This window comes from Lactuca serriola, chromosome 7 (assembly GCF_051521515.1).
Source record: "Lactuca serriola cultivar US96UC23 chromosome 7, Lser_US96UC23_V15, whole genome shotgun sequence".
In the NCBI taxonomy this organism is placed as follows: domain Eukaryota; kingdom Viridiplantae; phylum Streptophyta; class Magnoliopsida; order Asterales; family Asteraceae; genus Lactuca; species Lactuca serriola.
Genome location: NC_136414.1, coordinates 186,698,609 through 186,712,326, shown reverse-complemented (window position 1 = coordinate 186,712,326; position 13,718 = coordinate 186,698,609). Strand labels below are relative to the sequence as shown.

At 43.8% G+C, this 13,718-nt stretch overlaps 1 non-coding gene across 1 annotated transcript; it reads right to left on the bottom strand.

Moving 5' to 3' along the window:
- Positions 1–486: 486 nt before the first annotated feature.
- LOC145065112 (small nucleolar RNA R71) lies at positions 487–592 on the bottom strand. The gene has a single exon (XR_013688263.1). It is a non-coding gene; the product is annotated as a small nucleolar RNA R71 (small nucleolar RNA).
- Positions 593–13,718: the final 13,126 nt, after the last annotated feature.

Here is a 13,718-nt window from a genome sequence, read left to right as displayed (position 1 = left end):
GAACACTTGGATCAAATACCCGTCCAAACCGAATCCGAGTACGATACCGAGCCCGAATTCGAAGAACATACGAGCGAACCCGAGAACGAGCCAAGGCACGAGATGGAAAATATTGAAGAAATGTCCATGGGAGCTTATAGAAAGAGAATTCGAGATGATGTTGGTCCAGGCTTAGTACAACCTGCAATCCCTGCCACTGCCACATTCAAGCTAAAGGGACATATCCTTTCCGCACTAAAGGATATCCCATTCTATGGAAAGGATCACGAGGATGCATTCAAACACTTAGATGAAGTGAATGACATTGCTGATTACTTTAATGTCCCAAATATTAACAGAGACACCATTTTGCTAAGGATGATCCCCGTTACTTTTAAAGGAGCTGCAAAGGATTGGTTGAAAGCACTTTCACCCGGTACCGTAACTACTTGGGCTCAAATGCGTGAGCAGTTTCTAGATCAATTCTGTCCACCATCCAAGATTGCTAAACTCAAAAGGCAATATCCAATTTTGAGCAAAACCCGGGAGAGTCACTTTATGAAGCTTGGGACCGTTACAAAGGGTTGTTAAGAAATTGTCCTCAACATGACCTTAACATTCAACAGGAGGTGTCAATATTTTATGATGGGGTAAACATGATGACAAGATAACTCCTTGATTCTCAAGGACCACTTACAAAGGAAAATCCGGGCGAAGTCAAGGAATTAATTGAAGAATTCGCAAAACACTCTTGGGAATATCATAATCCAAGGAATGAAGGCATTAAAGGAGTTGGGGGTGCACAACCCGAAGAGATAGCTGCGGTGATGGCAATGCTTAACACTATGGAGAGAAGATTAACACAAATGGACCAATTTATTCATGCAATTAGAGTTGGTTGCGAGAGATATAATGGTCCACATTTGACAAAAGATTGCAACTTGGACGAATATGGAAACAAGAAAGCTCAAGTCTGCTATTCGAGTGGGGACAAGTATGATGAAGATTGGAGGAAACCAAAGAAAGAGTGGCTGCCCTATGATGAATATAAGAAGAAAAAGGAAGAGAAATATAGACAAACTGGCAGAGGCTTCTACCAAAAAGAACAACCACCAATCGAGAAGAAAGCCGATCTAGAGACCATGTTAATTAAATTTATGGAAGCTTCCGAAAAGAGACACGAGGCTACTGATTCTGCTATTAATGAACAAAGAACTTTGGTAAAGAATCATCATGCATTGATGGTAGAACAGCAAGCTTTGATAAAAAATCAACAAGCCTCCATCGATAATCTTGAAATGTAACTTGGTCAAATAACCACTCTGATTAGTGAGAAGCTGTCTCCGAAGAATCCGGAAACGAAGACCCAATCTCATGTAATGGCTATAGATATTGAAGAAGAGTCCATCTCTGAGTTCCTAGAGGCACTAGAAGAAGAACCAAAGCAGCCCGATCCAAAACCAAGGAAGCCAAAGTTCGAAAGTGAAGGGGTTGTTGAAACACCGGCGCCACGCGTGACACTTGTCTGGCCACGACGTGGCCCTTGTCTAAACAAACACTGCCTGAGCCCGTTCCGGTTTATCAGCCGCCTTTGCTGTTTCCATCCAGAGCTGCCTTTAGTCCACTGGAAAGAGAGAATCTAGATTTTGTTAAGCACGTGAAGGGAATCCTGATTAATACTCCCTTTATCGAGTCCTTATCCAAAATTCCCGAGTATCAAAGATTACTGCAAGCCTTGATAGACACCCGTAAGCAATTAAAGAAGCATTCTAAGGTGATTCTAAGTGAGCAAAGCTCAAAAGATATGTTGGGAGAGATAGCTAAGAAGATGGGGGATCCTGGACGCCTCACTCTTCCGTGTGAATTTGGTAACAAAATGAAGGTTGATGCTTTAGCCGATTCTGGGGCTAGCATTAATTTGATGCCTTATTTATTTTATCAGAAGTTGGAAATTCAGAAGATGAAAGCTAAAAGAATGACTATTAACATGGCGAACTGTTCAGTGACACAACCCCAGGGCATTGTGGAGGATATTTTAGTAAAAATTGGAAAATTTGTTTTTCCAATAGAATTTGTAGTGTTGGATATGAAAGAAGATCCCGATGTGCCAATTATCCTTGGTCGTCCGCTACTTAACACTGTTGGAGCTTGTTGATATTCGTGAGTCCAAGCTCACCTTGAGGGTGGGTGATGAAAAGGAAATTTTTGGGATAGAAGATGGCTTTCAAAGGAATCATGTTCAAGAGGAGGTGTTCGTAATTTATGAAGAGAATGAATTAGAAGAACTAGAAAAGCTTATGGAAGAAGAGATCAAGACAGTTCATCAAGTCAAAAGAACAAAACCAAGAGCATCTGTACCCTATTTAATTGAAGTCATTGCTTACTAGAGTCCACCTTCTTGGGTGAGCAAGGAAGATGATGAGATGACAAGTGATGAAGAAGAGGTTACTTCAAAGGTGACAAGGCAAATGGTGAAAGAAGAGACAAGTAGTATGGAGGTAAAGAGTGAAGAAAAATTAAAGACTCAAGGGATTAAACGCAAGTTCGATGTAGATGAAGTCAAGACAAAGAAGGAGAATTCGAAAATGGCATATAAAAAGACGCGTGCAAGATTACAAGAGGCGTTTCAAGGAACAAAAGGTCGAGCTGGTGATGGACTCTTCAGAAGATTCAACGTAGGAGACACGGAGTCCAGCTCAAGACTCCAAGAAAAAGAAGCGCTTCTTGGGAGGCAACCCGAGCTTGGTTTGCATTTTCTTTTCTTTTAATTTTTGAGTTTTAATTAGGAAAGATATCAACTCATCGTCTAATAACTGGTACTTGGTAAGAATTAGATGTGGGGTGCTTTAATTAATAAATGGAATACAAAGTAGTTAGTTAAAATTCATTATTTTACTCATTTTTGTGTTCAGACATAAACCACGTCGTGGTTTGTCAATACCACGTTGTGGTTACAGAGCAATTACGGGGATAGTTTGAACTGTTTAACGAATTAGTATTTTTTTATATACCACGTCGTGGTATTTCCGACCACGTCATGTCCTTTTTTAAAAAATCTTTGGGGGTGGGGGGGGGGGACTAGTACTTTATCCCTTTGACCATTAAATTGTTCCTCATTTGTTGCTGCCTCACAAACAGAGACCAAGTGCCCCACACCCAATTTCTTCACTTTTCTTTCCAAAATCTCTTGCATTCCTTGTTTTTTTTTAAATCTATACGATATGTGTTTCACCCATTAATTGTAGTTGGTACTTGCAATTTACACATTTTTAGTTTGGGTTTTGTGTAAATTCCTCATTTGGATGAAATCGGTTGAGGTTTTTTAGTTTACATACCTTAGATTATCATTAGGAACAAACCCCAACTGTTAATTGTGGTCAAAATCGAGTATGTGAACCTAAACAGTGTACACGTCCCGATTACGAACCACGACGTGGCGTTAACGGCCACGACGTGGTTCCTGGTTCATCAGAAAATGTTTTATTTATTTATTTTTTTATACTTTGGGTGTTTTGTTTCTTTTTTTTTTTTTTTTTTTTTTTTCCAAGACGCAATATTCCACAGGAAGGTGTTCAAATTGATTTGGCAAGCCTTCATCCTCTATATCGATTTCCACAAAACATTTCTCGGGATTTATTGACTACGTATGAGAACCGATTGGGGTGGTTATATAATAGAGAATTTGCAATCGCGCCCATAGTAGATTGGAGATGGTTGCGTGAAGTGGGTCTGCTTTTGAGTTGGAACGCTTTTGGACAAAAGTATATCAGGGACTAGATTTTTCTTTTACTTGTAACAGATGGAGGAATCTTTTTGCCATCCAAGAACCCGTTTACGGGGAATTGTCCGTAGAGCTCTTTGCGACGGTTGGTTTTGAAGAGAGGACTGTAGATTTTGATTACAATAGGGCACTAGTTTTCCGTTTAGGCGGAGTTCATCGGGAGTGCGGCCTTCGAGAGTTTGCTTGGCGAATGTGACTTTATTCTGAAATAGAGACCCAATCTCTGTTTTTGGTAGCCTTCTTACTTGGTTGTGTTCGGGATTTTACTCCCGGCCTGTTGGATGTTCAGTTCTGGAGAACTATTTCCAATCACGAGTATAATGCTCGTGATTCTAGTGAGTCGCAAATTTGGAGCCCCATATACCGTTTCCTGCATCACCTTATCACATTTTCCATTAATCACAAGCATCATGGGTGACAAGGTTTCAATTCAGAATATGTTCTTTTTATGGAGTATTGTTACTCCGGGTGTTTGTTGTGACTTGCCGTACATGCTTGCACGATTCATGAGTAGGAAAACTGTTAGTTCTCGGCAGGGGAGTCCAATAACGGGAGGGCATTTGGTCACCCGTCTTGCTCGTTCCTATGGTATTTTGTCTCCGGAATTTGTGCGGAATTTGACACGTTTTCCCGACATTGAATTGTCGCGTCAAGTTATGGGGCTTATGCGGGTTGTGGTTAATGTTGGGGGCAGGTTTGTTATACCACCAGTAGACGAGGCACATGATAACGCGCAAACAGAGCAACAACCACAAGCCAGACCTTGGCGTAGACATGTTCGAGCTCGAGGAGAGATGGATAGAGAGCGTGCTACTCCACAACATGTACAAGGAGTACCCACCGACCCTTTTCAGAGTCGGGTGGGAACTTATTTGGATAACCTCCGGGGGCATGCTATCTATCATACTCAGCTTACCGAGGGTATTTATTCACATTTGGGCATGATCCGTCCACCATCTATGCCACCTCATTATCCTTATTTTCCAACATGGGAGGAGCTTTGGAATCCGTGGAATGATGGGGAAGGACCGAGTGGAATGCAGGGACGAGATGATGATGAATGATTTTTTTTTCTATTTAGTTTCTTTTGTTTATTTTAAGTAGGGTTCTTTTATGTTTGAATTTGGTTTGTGCTGTAAGACTTTGTTAAACTATTATGTTACTCTTTTATTTCTTTTGGGTTTTTCCGTTTTTTTTTTTCAGATTAGCATGGGAATTTTTAGAAGCACATAAGGATGAGTCAAGAGTCGTGTTTGTCTAGTAAAGTCAAGGTTTGGTTAAAGTCATGAGTCAAAACTCACAATTAAAGATAAGTGTGGGGTACGTTGGAGGGAGAGAGGTTACAGTAGGAAAGTATATTTACATAGAAGAGTCTTAACCCATTAAGACACTGGTCAAGCTGCGAGGATGAATAAATTCTACACCAACTTCATATTTTGGAGAGGTCCATGTTCAAGATGCACGTTTTCCATGCTTTTGGAGATGTTCACACCACTATCCCAGGGGAGTCTGTTCCTTTTTCTCCCTTTTTCTTAATTTTGATTTATTTTAGGCATACAATGAGGCATTGTATGAAATAAGTGTGGGGTAGGGGGTATAAAGTAAATTGCTAGATAATGATAAAATTTGATGGTAAAATTTGAAAATTGAAATTTCTAATTAGATCTAGTAATAATAATTTGAACTGTAGTTGTTAGTGTCATATGGGATGATCCGATAAAAGTTCAAATGTTTAGTTGAGCCAATACACGTTATAGTGCATTTGTGGCCTCCCTTATTTTAGTGAAATCATGGAACAAAAACATAACCCCGCTTGGTTTGAGGGATGCAATATGTTTAGCAGCCTAAACCTGAAATGTATCCAGGAAAGCTATGTATTAACCAATAAAGGTTGAAGTTAAGCGCCCATGCTTAAGCATGTAGGTTTTGAGTGAAAAAAAGTGAGTTATACATGTAAAAAAAATAGAGAAAGAAATTACTGAAAAGTAAGAATTCTTGAAGAATTTTGGAGCTATTAAAGTATGAAGATCAAAGATCAAAGTTCTAAGGAATCAAAAGTTGAAGATGCCAAAAATCATGAAAGAAGTGAATTAAAAAAATCAAGATTAAACTATCAAAGAAGTGAAGAATTCAAGAGCTCCAACTATTGGTATCTTAAAGTTGTAACTCTTTAGTTTATGTATGCTTGGGTAGCTTTACAAAAATACTTTGAGGTTAAGTAAGATTTCTGCTGATGGATTCGGAGGGTTGCATAAAATGAGCATTGTGCGAAAGAAGTGGGCGAGTGTTTATGAAGATTGTGAGTATTTAAAGTATGGGGGGGGTACTTTAGGAAAATTTTAGAAACAAATGCATGCGTTGAGGTCTTGTCATAATGGCTGAGCTGGAATCAGATTGTTCTATGTGATGTTAGTAATAAAGGGTTAAGTTTAAATTTGCTTGAGGGCAAGCAAAGTCCAAGTGTGGGGTATTTTGATATTGCCATATTTATACCTATTTTTAGGCAATATTTAAGTACATTTTTATATATAAGTTGGTAATTTGTTTAGAATAATGGTACTTATGACTTTAAATTGTTACTTGCAGCCAACTAGGAGTATTTTCGAAGAAAGGGACCAGATTTGACAATTTATGGAACATTGGGGACTTGGAGTGTAAAAAACAAAGGAAGCGACACAATTTACTAAAACCACGACGTGGCGTAGATAACCACAACGTGGTATGAGTATTCTAGAAGACATGATTACGCAAAGAAGGAGTCCTTGCCCGCTACGGAATCTGTTGATAACCACGACGTGGCAAAGATAACCACGACGTGACACGGGATTTTTCAGAATATATATACGCTATTAAACTCTACGACAGGGGAGACTTTTGGCTAGAGAAAGAGGTTCCAGAAGGCGATTTTTAGCAGAAGAAAGGTCCTGGAAAAAAGGTTTCAACACCAAAAGAGTGAAGGTCCATAATTTAGTTTACTTATTTGTTACCTCAGAACATGTTTCATTATATTTTGATTTGTGTTAGTGTGTTAGTTGCTATTATGAGCAGCTCAATCTAGCTACTCTTGTTTAGTTAGATGAAGCTTCCAACTTATGAATAGCTTAATTTTATATGGATATATTTAGTTGGTAAATTTCTTGTGTTTGATTTATAGTTACCTAGCATGCTTGTGTTTGTTTCTTTAGTTGCTTAATTTCATGTTCTGTGTAGCTTAGTGACCATTAACTGCATAAACTTGTTTACCTAATGATTTAGTGAACATTAAATTGTTAGAGCTAGGATTGACCAATCTTAGTGAGTAATTAAAGTAAATAAACTTAGCTGTGCTAGAGAACGTAGATTATGACTATAATTGCATTTACATAATAAATCTTACATAGCATATATTCATATTCATAATTGGTTCTGTGTTTAATTGTGTGTGACCATACATAGTTTTACATGAATTAATTAATTATTGGTAAAGTTAGACTTAAATTATTAATATAATTAAAACCAACTTGATAATCCATAATTATTAGCTAGCCATAAGGACGAAGTGGATTCGAACTAGACAAGAGTGTTTTTACTTTTTGATTGAATTTGAGTTAAGTTCGTCTGATCTTGTAAAATCAGATAAAACCCTTTCTAAACTTGTTAATAATTAGGTTAATTTGATAGCAAGTAGATTAATTAGTAACACTGTTCCCTGTGATCGATACCCGACTTACCTAAGCTATATTGTAATCTGACTAGGTACACTGCCTATAAGTGCATAGTTAGTTTAAGTTTGTTAGGTTATAAATATTAAAATTAGTGGGTACTTCCGTGCACATCAGTCTTTTACCCTTTTGAGAGTATTAAGAGGAGGAATAAGTCTAGCCTTGAGTGATGTATTGATTTAGAGTGTCTATTTCAGATGATTAGGCGTAGGCTAGATCAGATTTTACAGAGTTCGAGATTTCACCGAGTTACCCGAGGTGAGTCTTCTCACTATACTTTACCTAGAGTGGTAATTAGAGTTATGAGACAGAGTATTGTATGTTTTTGCATGATGTGATTTCTATGTGCTTTATGCTATGTATGTTACAGAGTTTATAGAGTTAGGATTGGAAGGTCAACAGAGTTGGGGCCAGAGGGCCCACAGAGTTATGGGACTGGAGGGTCCCACTGAGACACATTGACCAGAGGGTCAAACAGAGTTATAGCCTCAAGTGGCTAATATGTGTTGTGTGTGGTATTTTGAGGAAACTCACTAAGCATTTATGCTTACAGTGTTGTGTTATGTGTTTCAGGTACTAGTGAGGATCACGTGAAGGCGCCAGCTTGATCAGTACACACACGGGGAGTTTTATATTTTGATCTTGGGATGTGATGTTATGTTTTGACAATGTGATACAATGGTGTTTTTATAACAATTATGAATGAAAATATGTTTTATAGAATGCGAAAATTATTTTGAAAATTTGGGTGTTACAAGTTGGTATTAGAAACTGGTTTGAGGGATTCGGGTACACCTTCGGGCGTATCTGAAGTCATACTGTGGATTTGGGAGGTTTTCAAAATAAAATTTACAAAATTTTCTCAAGAGTAAATTTTTTTTGAAAGAGCAGAGCAGAGCAGTGTGTATGATCAGCCAACGTCCGAACGGTGATTTCCCAAAATACCCTTACGTTATGAGTTATGAGATATGTTATGATATGATATGCATGCTAGAGTAGGCTAGGTATTCTTATTTGGACTATAGTGGCCTGATTTGTGATGCCTTAGTCTAGGGATTTTGCTGCTAGGAGATCTTGAGAGTGAACATATAGCAGCGAGGAGCTTATGAGAGATCTGCTTGAGAGTAGACTATGCATAAAGAGAGAGAGAGAGTAGAGTGCTTGGGATTTGGGATCCTAGGAGGAGGACTTGGGGTGAATATTGATGCGGTGTGGGCGATAGTATTGGGCCCGTACTACCGAAGGCACCGGATCAGTGCACAACCCAAGTAAGAATCCTTAGGGTACCAGGGATCAAGTAGGATTGGGATATCGAGTGTGTGTACACTCGAGAGAGTCTCTGATATCTTGTGTTGTACTTCAGACAGACATCATGGTGGGGACACACCACAGGCCAGGGACTAGTGGGGGGGTGTGAGCGATGAGGAGCTCCGCCAGATGATTCATGATAAGGTGGCTGCTGCCATCCGCGCTGAGATTCCAGAGATGTTCGGGTCTATCAAGACCACCCTGATCGAGAATTTTGATGAGCGTTATGTTGCTCTTACTGATGCTGTTGTTGCTGCAGCCACTGCGGCCATTGCTGCTGCCAGGCCACAGGGGGGTGACGCGTTGCTGTACCGGGAGTTCAGCAACACGAAGCCACCAAAGTTTGATGGGACTCAGGATCCGATAGCTGCGATGAGGTGGATCTCTGACATTGAGGGGTGCTTCTACACATGTTCATGTCCGGAGCATTTGAGGGTTCGGTTCGCGTTGAACCAGCTTCGCTTGGGGACGAAGGACTGGTGCAAGTTTGTGACAGCGCACTATTCTTCTGCAGAGCTTGCTGCGGTGACCTGGGAGAGGTTCACCGCTATGTTTCATGATGAGTACGTTCCCCCGGTGGAAAGGGAGCGTTTGGCCCAGGAGTTCTTGACCCTCAAGCAGGGTACAGAGTCTGTTACTATGATCACCAGGATGTTTCATGAGAGGGCGATGTTCTGCCCTTAGCACGTGTGTTCTGAGCAGGCACGTATGAGCCGGTATTTGAGCATTTTGAGGAGAGACATCCGCGAGTTCGTGGCAAACTCGACATACCAGACATTTTCCGAGCTTCAGGAAATTGCCCGGAAGAGGGAGATTGAACTAGAGACTCAGGCCAGGGAGGAGGCGGAGTCTCAAGGGAGGGATCGGCGACCGACGCAGTCCCAGCCGGCCGCCACGCGGGCTAAGCCTGCCGATTCGAGATCTGGGAACCAGAAGGGCCGCACTTGTGGCTAGTACGGCAAGAGTCATGAGGGGGTGTGCAGAGCAGGGTCTTGCTACAAGTGTGGCAAGGAGGGGCATATGGTCAAGGAATGCTCCAAGGGGTTTGCAGTGTGTTTTCACCGCAACCAGACTGGACACCGGAAGGCCGAGTGTCCACAGTTGCGAGGGTCAGCTCAGGGAGCTTCTCAGGGGTCTGTCCCCGCTGCTGTTCGAGCTATAGAGAGTCGGCCGGCGAAGGTCGAGGCGCCGAAGGCTCGCGGGAGAGCCTTCCAGTTGATAGCGGAGGAGGTCCGTGCAACACCCGATGTTGTGGCTGGTATGTATTCTTTCATATGTTTATTCTGAGTTTGTGGTGTTATGCTTATATTGTGATATGTGTAGGTACATTTCTTGTGTGTTCTGTGCCTGCTTTGGTGCTATTTGACTCGGGTGCGAGTCGGTCTTTTGTGTCGTTAGCCTTTAGTCAGCACATCAGTATTTGTCGTGAGGCGTTGAGTCGACCTTTGCGAGTTTCCATAGCTGACGATAGAGCAGTGTATGACACTGATGTGATTCGAGGATGTGTACTCAAGATATTAGGCGTTGAGTTTCCGATTGATTTGGTCCCGATTGCTGTGGGAGATGTCTGTGTCATCGTGGTGATGGACTGGTTGAGCAAATTTGGAGAGGCTATCGACTGCGAGCGACAGCTGGTGACCATACGAGACCCTAGTGGGGGAGTTCTTATGGTTTATGGCGAGGGTACCCATTCTGGGTCGGAATTTTTTCAGCCACGAGAGCGAGGCAGAGTCTACAGCAGGGCTGTAGTGGGTATGTGGCTTATGTGATGGATACGAGGATATGTGCAGGGAGACCGAGGTCGGTCGATGAGGTCCCGATAGTGCGTGAGTTCCCAGATGTTGTCCCCTAGGAGTTGCCAGGTGTGCCTCCCGAGAGGCAGGTGGAGTTCCGTATTGATTTGGTTCTGGGAGCAGCGCCTATCGCCAAGGCGCCCTATCGCCTTGCACCTCCAGAGATGCAGGAGTTGTCCTCGCGGATTCAGGAGCTGCTTGGGAAGGGGTTTATACGGCCGAGTAGCTCGCCGTGGGGAGCGTTGATCCTTTTTGTCAAGAAGAAGGATGGTTCACACCGGACGTGCATTGATTACCGGGAGTTGAACAAGCTGACGGTCAAGAACTGTTACCCCTTACCAAGGATCGACGATTTATTCGATCAGTTGCAGGGAGCGTCTTGGTTCTCCGAGATTGATTTGAGGTCTGGATATCATCAGATGAGGGTGCGTGATGAGGATATCTAGAAGACAACGTTCAAGACTCGTTATGGGCATTACGAGTTCGTGGTGATGCCTTTCGGGCTCACCAATGCACCGGTGGCATTCATGGATCTCATGAACAGGGTGTGCAGGTTGATGTTGGATTGTTCAGTGATCGTGTTTATTGATGATATATTGGTGTATTCGAGGTCCAGAGAGCAGCATGAGGAGCATTTGAGGGAGATCCTCGGAGTTATGAGATCGGAGAGGCTGTACGCCAAATTCTCCAAGTGTGATTTCTGGTTACGGGAGGTCCAGTTTCTAGGGCACCTTGTCAACCAAAATGGAATATTGGTCGATCCGGCCAAGATTGAGGCGGTGATGAGCTGGGAGGTACCAAGATCCCCTTGGGAGATCAGGAGTTCCTGGGGTTGGCCGGATATTATCGAAGATTCATTTAGGATTTCTCTAGGAGGAGGACTTGGGGTGAATATTGATGCGGTGTTGGCGATAGTATTGGGCCCGTACTACCGAAGGCACCGGATCAGTGCACAACCCAAGTAAGAATCCTTAGGGTACCAGGGATCAAGTAGGATTGGGATATCGAGTGTGTGTACACTCGAGAGTGTCTTTGATATCTTGTGTTGTACTTCAGAGAGACATCATGGTGGGGACACACCACAGGCCAGGGACTAGTGAGGGGGGTGTGAGCGATGAGGAGCTCCGCCAGATGATTCATGATAAGGTGGCTGCTGCCATCCGCGCTGAGATTCCAGAGATGTTCGGGTCTATCAAGACCACCCTGATCGAGAATTTTGATGAGCGTTATGTTGCTCTTACTGATGCTGTTGTTGCTGCAGCCACTGCGGCCGTTGCTGCTGCCAGGCCACAGGGGGGTGACGCGTTGCTGTACTGGGAGTTCAGCAACACGAAGCCACCAAAGTTTGATGGGACTCAGGATCCGATAGCTGCGATGAGGTGGATCTCTGACATTGAGGGGTGCTTCTACACATGTTCATGTCCGGAGCATTTGAGGGTTCGGTTCGCGTTGAACCAGCTTCGCTTGGGGACGAAGGACTTGTGCAAGTTTGTGACAGCGCACTATTCTTCTGCAGAGCTTGCTGTGGTGACCTGGGAGAGGTTCACCGCTATGTTTCATGATGAGTATGTTCCCCTGGTGGAAAGGGAGCGTTTGGCCCAGGAGTTCTTGACCCTCAAGCAGGGTACAGAGTCTGTTACTGTGATCACCAGGATGTTTCATGAGAGGGCGATGTTCTGCCCTTAGCACGTGTGTTCTGAGCAGGCACGTATGAGCCGGTATTTGAGCATTTTGAGGAGAGACATCCGCGAGTTCGTGGCAAACTCGACATACCAGACATTTTCTGAGCTTCAGGAAATTGCCCGGAAGAGGGAGATTGAACTAGAGACTCAGGCCAGGGAGGAGGCAGAGTCTCAAGGGAGGGATCGGCGACCGACGCAGTCCCAGCCGGCCGCCACGCGGGCTAAGCCCGCCGATTCGAGATCTGGGAACCAGAAGGGCTGCACTTGTGGAAAGTACGACAAGAGTCATGAGGGGGTGTGCAGAGCAGGGTCTTGCTACAAGTGTGGCAAGGAGGGGCATATGGTCAAGGAATGCTCCAAGGGGTTTGCAGTGTGTTTTCACTGCAACCAGACTGGACACCGGAAGGCCGAGTGTCCATAGTTGCGAGGGTCAGCTCGGGGAGCTTCTCAGGGGTCTGTCCCCGCTGCTGTTCGAGCTACAGAGAGTCGGCCGGCGAAGGTCGAGGCGCCGAAGGCTCGCGGGAGAGCCTTCCAGTTGATAGCGAAGGAGGTCCGTGCAACACCCGATGTTGTGGCTGGTATGTATTCTTTCATATGTTTATTCTGAGTTTGTGGTGTTATGCTTATATTGTGATATGTGTAGGTACATTTCTTGTGTGTTCTGTGCCTGCTTTGGTGCTATTTGACTCGGGTGCGAGTCGGTCTTTTGTGTCTTTAGCCTTTAGTCGGCACATCAGTATTTGTCGTGAGGCGTTGAGTCGACCTTTGCGAGTTTCCATAGCTGACGATAGAGCAGTGTATGACACTGATGTGATTCGAGGATGTGTACTCAAGATATTAGGCGTTGAGTTTCCGATTGATTTGCTCCCGATTGCTATGGGAGATGTCTGTGTCATCGTGGTGATGGACTGGTTGAGCAAATTTGGAGAGGCTATCGACGGCGAGCGATAGCTGGTGACCATACGAGACCCTAGTGGGGGAGTTCTTATGGTTTATGGCGAGGGTACCCATTCTAGGTCGGCATTTTTTCAGCCACGAGAGCAAGGCAGAGTCTACAGCAGGGCTGTAGTGGGTATGTGGCTTATGTGATGGATACGAGGATATGTGCAGGGAGACCGAGGTCGGTCGATGAGGTCCCGATAGTGCGTGAGTTCCCAGATGTTTTCCCCGAGGAGTTGCCGGGTGTGCCTCCCGAGAGGCAGGTAGAGTTCCGCATTGATTTGGTTCCGGGAGCAGCGCCTATCGCCAAGGCGCCCTATCGCCTTGCACCTCCAGAGATGCAGGAGTTGTCCTCGCGGATTCAGGAGCTGCTTGGGAAGGGGTTTATACGGCCGAGTAGCTCCCCGTGGGGAGCGTTGATCCTTTTTGTCAAGAAGAAGGATGGTTCACACCGGACGTGCATTGATTACCGGGAGTTGAACAAGCTGACGGTCAAGAACTGTTACCCCTTACCAAGGATCGACGATTTATTCGA